The following is a 7,940-nucleotide window of genomic DNA, read 5'->3' as shown; positions in this document are numbered from 1 at the left end:
AAAGCCACGAAATGATCCATTAGCAGAGAACGTATAATCAGAGAACGTAAATGTACATTCTCTGCAGGCATGATGCAATAATAGGAGCGTTCCTTATCTCCCAGAAATAGTCAGAAAAAGTCCGAGGTAGTCAGATTTAGTCCAAAAAGCGTTCCTTAACTCGGAAATGACAGCAAAAATGAGAGAGCAACAGTCAGTGAGAGTGACTCTCATCAGTCCGAAGTAGTCAGATTTAGTCAGAAGAATTTTTTCTGGCAAAATCCTGAAAAGTGTCAAACTCAACTGAATTTAAATTAACGGAAATTAAAGATAAAAGTGAGAATAATCTAAAAAGTAAAAGAAATGAATTGAAATTGGAAGGAGGCAAAAAATAATTGATATAGCAAGTGTTTATTGTGTTTGTGCTTGTGTGAATGTGTTTTGTACATACATTTCTGTTTTTATTTGACGTTAGTTTTGTTGTTGCCATTCTTTGGACTAAAAATTTGGTTTTTTGCGTTCCTTTAATTTTCCTGTTATTCTCTTTTAGTGAGCGCATTTTGCTTACGCTCTGGCATTTTGACACTTTTCAGATTTTAGTCCAAAGAGATAAGGAATGAACCTAATAAATAAGTTATCGATTGGCAGCTTCTCGCTTTAATTCCGCCATATTGACTGCCTAGCTAAAACGTGTTACTTCTTTATCAATTCTTTGCCTAATAATATAGTTGAATGTTTTTTTATTTTTTCACAGTATACACATTTTGTTTTCTTAAAATGGTATTTATCATATTTTATTTAATTTAATTACGAATATACTATAAGAAAGCAAATTTTGTTTAGAAGAAAATATAAAATTTTATATTTTCCCCCAATTGGGGATTAATTTCTTCCCGTTTTTCTTCTTATTCTACTGAGCTAAGGCAGTGTCAAATCGAGCTGTCACCATGAACGAAAGGCACAAGATCACGTAAGAAAAAGAGAGTGAAAAAGTCGATTTTTTTAGCGGGTTCTACGCCATCTTGTTTCACTGGAAAACGAGCGAAAAGTAAACAAAGCAAAGAAAACAACGAAAACCAAAATTAGCCAAAATTATTGTCAGCCACTTTAAACGCACAATTTAGGTAAAATGATGCAACAAAATGCTTTAAAATGCGTTGTCATGTTGAATTAACTCTTCTTTACTTGAATTAAAGTGTAAAATAGTGGTGCTTGTTATGTAAGCAAACGCTCAGCTGACGAACCCGCTTTCGCAAACTTTTTTCTCAAAACCAGTTACAAATACAACGTCGCACTCTTACGTGATCTTGTATTTTTGGTTCATGGCTGTCACAACTGATACCATCATGTATTAGCTCTGACCCAGTACTCCATGAACTTACAGGTTTTTACATGAACTTATAGGAAGTTACAGGAAAAATGATCCCGTACTCCAAATTCCTCCAAAATCCTGTAAATGAGAGCGATTTTTGGAGAGTTGTGTAGAGAATGAAGTTGCAAGATTTTACCCGATTTTTTTCTCCTGGTAAAATCATGAAAAGTGTCAAGTGATCACTGGTTGACGTTTTTACAGGAAAAATGATTTTTTTGTTCCCGTACTTTTTGTTGTTACTCACTTTTTACTCTCACTTCAGAAAGTAATTTTGCTGTTTGACATTTTTACAGGATTTTGCACGAAAAGTATTGGATCAGAGCTATTATTGCATAATGCTCTGCAGGGTTATGGTCAGGGCTGCCAGCTATCTTTAGTTATGAGGTGCCATATTGAGGATAAAAAAGTTCCAAAATGTGCCAAATAGAAAAATAAAAGTGCCAAAAAAGGTGCCATCCTTTTTAATCCTTCCCAATCAGCAATAAAATAAGACCCACATTTCTAAAGCAAAAGTGCAATGCCGAAATCAAATAAACCAGTTGAATAATCTCTAGAAATTAGAAAATTTTAGTTGAGAAAAAGAAGTACACGCAAAGTATTTCACAAAAATATGTTGAAATATTACTATTTTTGAGAAGTGCCATTTTGGCACTTTGTGCCAAATTGAAAAATTAAGTGCCATTTGATGTAAGATAGGGCCAAAAATGGCACGGAAGTTGGCAGCCCTGGTTATGGCAACTTAGGCCCTGGCTCCACAGGAAAACACTGATGTCGTGATAACCATGTGACAAAATATGTTTCCAATGGAGACCGCCTATTTCTTATGGGCTGCAATATATGTCAGCGCTTATTGCTTGACATCTATTGCAGGCAATTTGATAGTTTGACAGCCATATTTTCATTTGAAAGAAAGCGTGCTGGTGGTAACATCGATCAAATTTTGATATTAAATGAAAATAAAAATCTGTTCCCTATTGGATTATTTATGATTACGTTATACTTGTTAAAGCAATTACAACGCTTTACTACTTGTTAACACAATTAAAGTTATAGCTTGCTTATTCGCAACTCGCTTCTCTGCTCAGTTTACTTGTAGCTTGCTGACTTGTAACTTACTCACCTCGCGGTGGCGGCGCCCTTATTTACCTGCGCTGGCACTTATGGCAACTCTAGAACATTCTGAAGTTTATCGCTCATTCTCTTTCTCTCGCTGTTCGCAGTGTTCATCCAACTTGACGTTTCTCTTTGTGGAACATTCTACGTCATTCTTCGAACATTCTGCCTATTTCTCGTTGTTCGCTTTGTGTTGCCGCAGTATTCGCCACACTGCCCTCCACCTAAGTCTGATCGTCCCGATCAGACACACTTGCGGTTCCAAACGCTGCAAGCCTTTCCAAGTGGACCATCTTCATCTTGTTTCTTGGTCTCCCAACGGTCTGGATCCGATACACTACGTCATTTAGCCGTTTTACGACCTTATACGGACCTTCCCAGTTGCATTGTAGTTTTGGGGACAAACCTTTCTTTCGTTGTGGATTGTACAGCAACACCAAATCTCCTTCCTGGAAACCCTCGGAATTCATCGCCTTATCATACCTGGCTTTCATCTTGTCACTCATAATTTGTGTGCGCTGTCTCACAAGAGCATGTATCTCTCTCAGCTCCTCTTCCAGGATGTTTGACGTCTCTTTTCCAATCCTTCTAGCATCACCAGTCACCCCAAACTTCAGATCACTAGGCAAACGGAGCTCACTGCCGAATATTACTCTTGCCGGAGTTTTACCCGTTGTTTCATGCACTGCTGACCGGTATCCCATCAGGAACAAGGGTATCCGGACATCCCAATCTTTTTGATTCTTGTCCACGACCTTCCGCAAATGCTCTTCCAGGGTTCGGTTGAACCGTTCCACTATGCCGTCTGATTGGGGATGAAGAGCCGTCGTTCGAGTTTTCCGGATACCCAGTATCAGGCACATCTCTTGGAACACTGCCGACTCAAAATTTCTTCCCTGGTCAGAGTGCAGCTCTATAGGTACACCGTATCTCGCAACCCAATTGTAGGTGAATACCTCCGCTACTGTTTTAGCTTCCTGGTTTGGAATCGGGTATACCTCCGGCCATTTGCTAAAGTGGTCCATAACCACAAGGACGTATTTGTTTCCCTGTGCGCTCATAGGAAATGGACCGGCTACATCCATGGCAATCCGCTCGAAAGGTGCACCTGAGTTATATTGCTTCATCTGGCCATGACTTCTGGATTTCGGCCCCTTAGCTGCAATACACTCCGCGCAGTTAGCAATCCACTCTGCGACCGATTGCCGACAACCAACCCAATAGAACCTCTGCTTAACCTTCTCCAGGGTCTTCGTGATTCCCAGGTGCCCTCCACTAGGACCATTGTGGAATTCCTTGAGTACATCCGGAATTCTTACCCTTGGAACTACTATCAGGTTGCGGGAGCACTGGCCATCTTCGCTTTCCCATACCCTATGCAAACAGCCAGATATTAATTTTAAGCTGTTCCATTGTGCCCAGTACGCCTTTGCGATGGGGCTTTCCGCTGCCATTTGCTCCTTAGTTGGCCTCCTGTCCACCTCCAGTCCATGCATCAAAGGCTCCAGATCTGGATCTTCCTGCTGACACTTTCGTAGCTGTTCTTCCTTCCACTCTTCCGCTGGTGTTATTGTCGTTAGACGGACGTATATAATGTCCTCTTTTCCCTCAGCTTTTGAGCAGTGTTTACATTCCAGGCTACATGGTCGGCGGGACATGGCATCAGCATTACCGTGGACACTTCCCTTGCGGTGCTCAATAGCGAAGTCATAACTTTGCAGTCTCTCAATCCACCGAGCTAGCTGTCCTTCTGGTTTCTTAAACTGTAGTAGCCACTTCAGCGCTGCTTGGTCCGTTCGAACTCGGAAACGTTGCCCATAGAGGTACTTATGGAAATGTTTGACGCAGTCCACCAACGCTAGTAGTTCTCTCCGAGTTACGCAGTAGTTCCTCTCTGGTTTTCCAATCGACCGGCTATAGTAGGCAACTACCTTCTCCTGCCCATCAATTACCTGCGACAGTACGCCTCCTATGGCATAACCACTAGCATCCGTATCCAACATAAACGTTGCACCTGGAACGGGATACGCTAGCATAGGTGCAGTACATAGTCGTTCCTTCAGAGTCTGGAAAGCCTCCTCCTGCTCCTTGTTCCACTCGAAGGCTCTATTTTTCCTAGTGAGCTCGTGGAGGCTATTAGCAACGCTGGCGAAATTCGGAACAAATCGGCGGTAGTAGGTGCATAGCCCAAGAAAACTTCGTAGTTCGTGCAGGTTCCTAGGTCTTGGCCAATCCTTTACTGCTTCTATCTTTTCCTTCGCAGTACAGATGCCCTCCGTTGTCACCTTGTGCCCTAAGTAGTTCACCTCCTTCCTGAACAGTGAGCATTTTTTAGGACTTAGCTTCAGACCAGCGCCAGCTATCCTCTGGAAAACTTCTTCCAAATTGTTCAGGTGTTCCTCAAAGCTTTTACCCAATACGATAATGTCGCCTAGATACACCAAACATGTTTTCCAATGCAGTCCTTTGAGCACATGGTCCATAAGTCGTTCAAAAGTGGCAGGAGCGTTGCATAATCCAAAGGGCATCACCGTGAATTGCCACAGACCGTCTCCAACGCTGAAAGCTGTCTTCTCCTTATCCTCGTCACTTACCTTCACCTGCCAATAACCGCTCTTAAGGTCGAGTGTTGATAACCACTTTGTTCCAGTCAACGAGTCCAGAGTGTCATCGATCCTGGGAAGAGGATAGCTGTCCTTTTTCGTCACATCGTTTAGTTTCCGGTAGTCTACGCAGAACCGCATTTGACCATCCTTCTTCTTCACAAGTACTACCGGCGAACTCCATGGACTCGCTGATGGTTCAATCACATCACTCTCACTCATTTCTTTTATTATTTGGCTAACAGTTTCACGTTTGGCAAGTGGAACACGCCGAGGAGCTTGACGGATTGGCCTTGCATCGCCAGTATCAATGCGATGGTTCTCAACGTTAGTCCTGCCTGGTTTGTCGCCATCCTTGTCGAATATGTTGCAGTATCTTCGGAGAAGTTCCTTAGCCTTGTGCTGGTATTTTTCTTCCAACCCTTCCGTCCATGCATTAATGTATTCCGCAATGTCATTCTCGCCAATGGAATTGCTTACAGGTAACTTTTCGCAGTTGAAGATTGCCTCTACCTCTCGACATTGCCCCAGTACAGTTCCTCTTCAGAGTTTGACTGGTGATTTGAACTCATTGAGCACTCGAACTGGGATGCGTCCATCCTTTTGCGTCTTAGCCAGGGTTTTACCAATAAGTACGTCCGGTGTAGAATTTTGTGTCGCTTCAACAACCCACAATTTGTTTGTCCCACAATCTCCATCAATCTTTGCCCACACAACTGCTTCTGACTTCGGTGGAATCTGCTCGCTTTCCTCTAGGATCACTCGCTTGCTGCTGTACGGACCATCATACCCAAACCTAAGGGGCACTTCCATGTTGTCGTACGTCATGATCCTGTTCTTCATGTCGATCTTCATACCTTGACGAAATAAAAAGTCTAATCCAATGATGACTTCATCCATAATCGCCGCGACTATGAACTTGTGTAACACCGTCACATTCCCTATTGCGACTTTGCATGTTACCTCTCCTACAACTTGGGTGTCCTCACCAGTTGCTGTCCTCAACCTTGCTCCAGGTAATGGCCTTACCTCTTTAGTGACCAAATCAGATCGAATGATGGAATGTGATGCGCCCGTATCCACAGTTAGTACTCGCTCAAGTCCGTCCACATATCCACCAACAGTAACGTTGCTCGCTTTTCTGCCAATTCTCGAGACGGAGATTATGGGGCATTCAATTGCGGGAGCCAGCGTGCGCCCCTTGCTGCTGGCTCGTTTTAGTTTAACGACTGGTCGGAGTTGGGCTCGTCATCCTTAGTCCTGCGTTTACGTACTGCTGAACTGTTTGACCTGTTGGAACCCGTCTTACATTCGCGTGCGAAGTGGCCTGGTTTTCCGCAACTAAAACATTTTCTAGCACCATCCTTCCTCTCGGTTGCACCAGGAGTATTCTTCCCTGCCATCGACTTGAGTGTTTTCAGGATCTCGTTCATCACGTCAGGTGTTTCCACTTCTACTCGATGGGCTTTGTAGGCTGGTCTACTTAGGAGCGCTGCCGTTTCACGTGTCTGAGCATACGAGACCGTTTCAGCAAATGTTGGCTTTGGATTTGCATACGTCTCGCGCTTGGTATACACGTCCCGCATTCCGTTGATGAACCTCTGGATTTTTACTCTTTCGAGGTGCTCACCAGATGCATCTCCAATTGCCAAATGAGCCAACCTTTCAACCTCGGAGGCGAATTCCTGTAGAGTCTCGTTGGATTTCTGGCAGCGATTTTCCAGCTCCATCTGGTAAATCTGTCTCCTGTGCTCGCTACCATAACGTCTTTCCACTGCACCCATTAACGCATCGTAACTGTTCCTTTCACAATCAGGAATAGTCTGCAAGATTTCCGCTGCAGGTCCTTTTAATGCAACGAACAGTGCAGCGGATTTATCCTCCATGCTCCAGTGATTTGCTGTAGCTGTCTTCTCAAACTGGAGCTTAAAGACTTGGAAAGGAATCGTGCCGTCAAAGGATGGAGTCTTTACCTTGGGCGCGCTGGTCGAAGAAGGTGGGCGATTTAACTGCATATCTCGGAGGCGACCTTCCAACTCTTCTACCTTAGCCTCGACTTTCTCCTGAATTAGCTCTTCGATTTTATCTTGTCGTTCCTCGATTTTATCCTGTCTCTCTCTGAGTTCCGCGTTATCTTTAAATAAATTCTCTTGTAGCTGAGTAATCTTTTCATCTAGCTGCGATGACATGTATGTTTTCTGTGTTTCCAGCTGCGAGGACATGCGTGTTTCCTGCACTTGCAGCTGGGATGAAATCTGTGATGACAGCTGTGATGACATCTGTGACATGGCAGCCAATAACGTGTTCATGTCCATAGCTGTTGATGAACTTGGAGACTTTTGCTGTTCTTCAACCTTCCCGGATGTCTGCTGCACATCCTTCGACGAACAAGCAGCCTCATCCTTCTGTTCGTCCTTTGCGGATGCATCGTCGGATTTACCCTGGAAGTCGTATTTGTCCACGTCGATGCCTTCAGCTTCCATAGCCTCCCGCAAACGGGATAATAATTCCACTTTTCTTCCGGAGGTGGCCAATCTTTAAGTCCTGAATTTTCGCCATTTTCAGTAGTTTATCCTTCGGGATTTATTTAACAATCCCACTTCTGACACCAATTGTTACGATTATCCTTGAACCCTCGTCCGGATTTCCCAAATTCTCCGGTTCGTATCGCTGGATTGTTAAATAAAGGCTAACGATGACCAAATGGTAGTACAATTAACTTTATTGTACAACAAACAATTTTACAATACTTGCTAATACAGTAAAAACACTACAATACTTGTTAAAGCAATTACAACGCTTTACTACTTGTTAACACAATTAAACTTATAGCTTGCTTATTCGCAACTCGCTTCTCTGCTCAGTTTACTTGT

The sequence above is a fragment of the Rhagoletis pomonella genome, unplaced genomic scaffold, assembly GCF_013731165.1.
Source record: "Rhagoletis pomonella isolate Grant_MI unplaced genomic scaffold, Rhpom_1.0 Rhpom_scaffold_00005, whole genome shotgun sequence".
Lineage (NCBI taxonomy): Eukaryota > Metazoa > Arthropoda > Insecta > Diptera > Tephritidae > Rhagoletis > Rhagoletis pomonella.
This window is presented reverse-complemented; position numbering follows the sequence as displayed.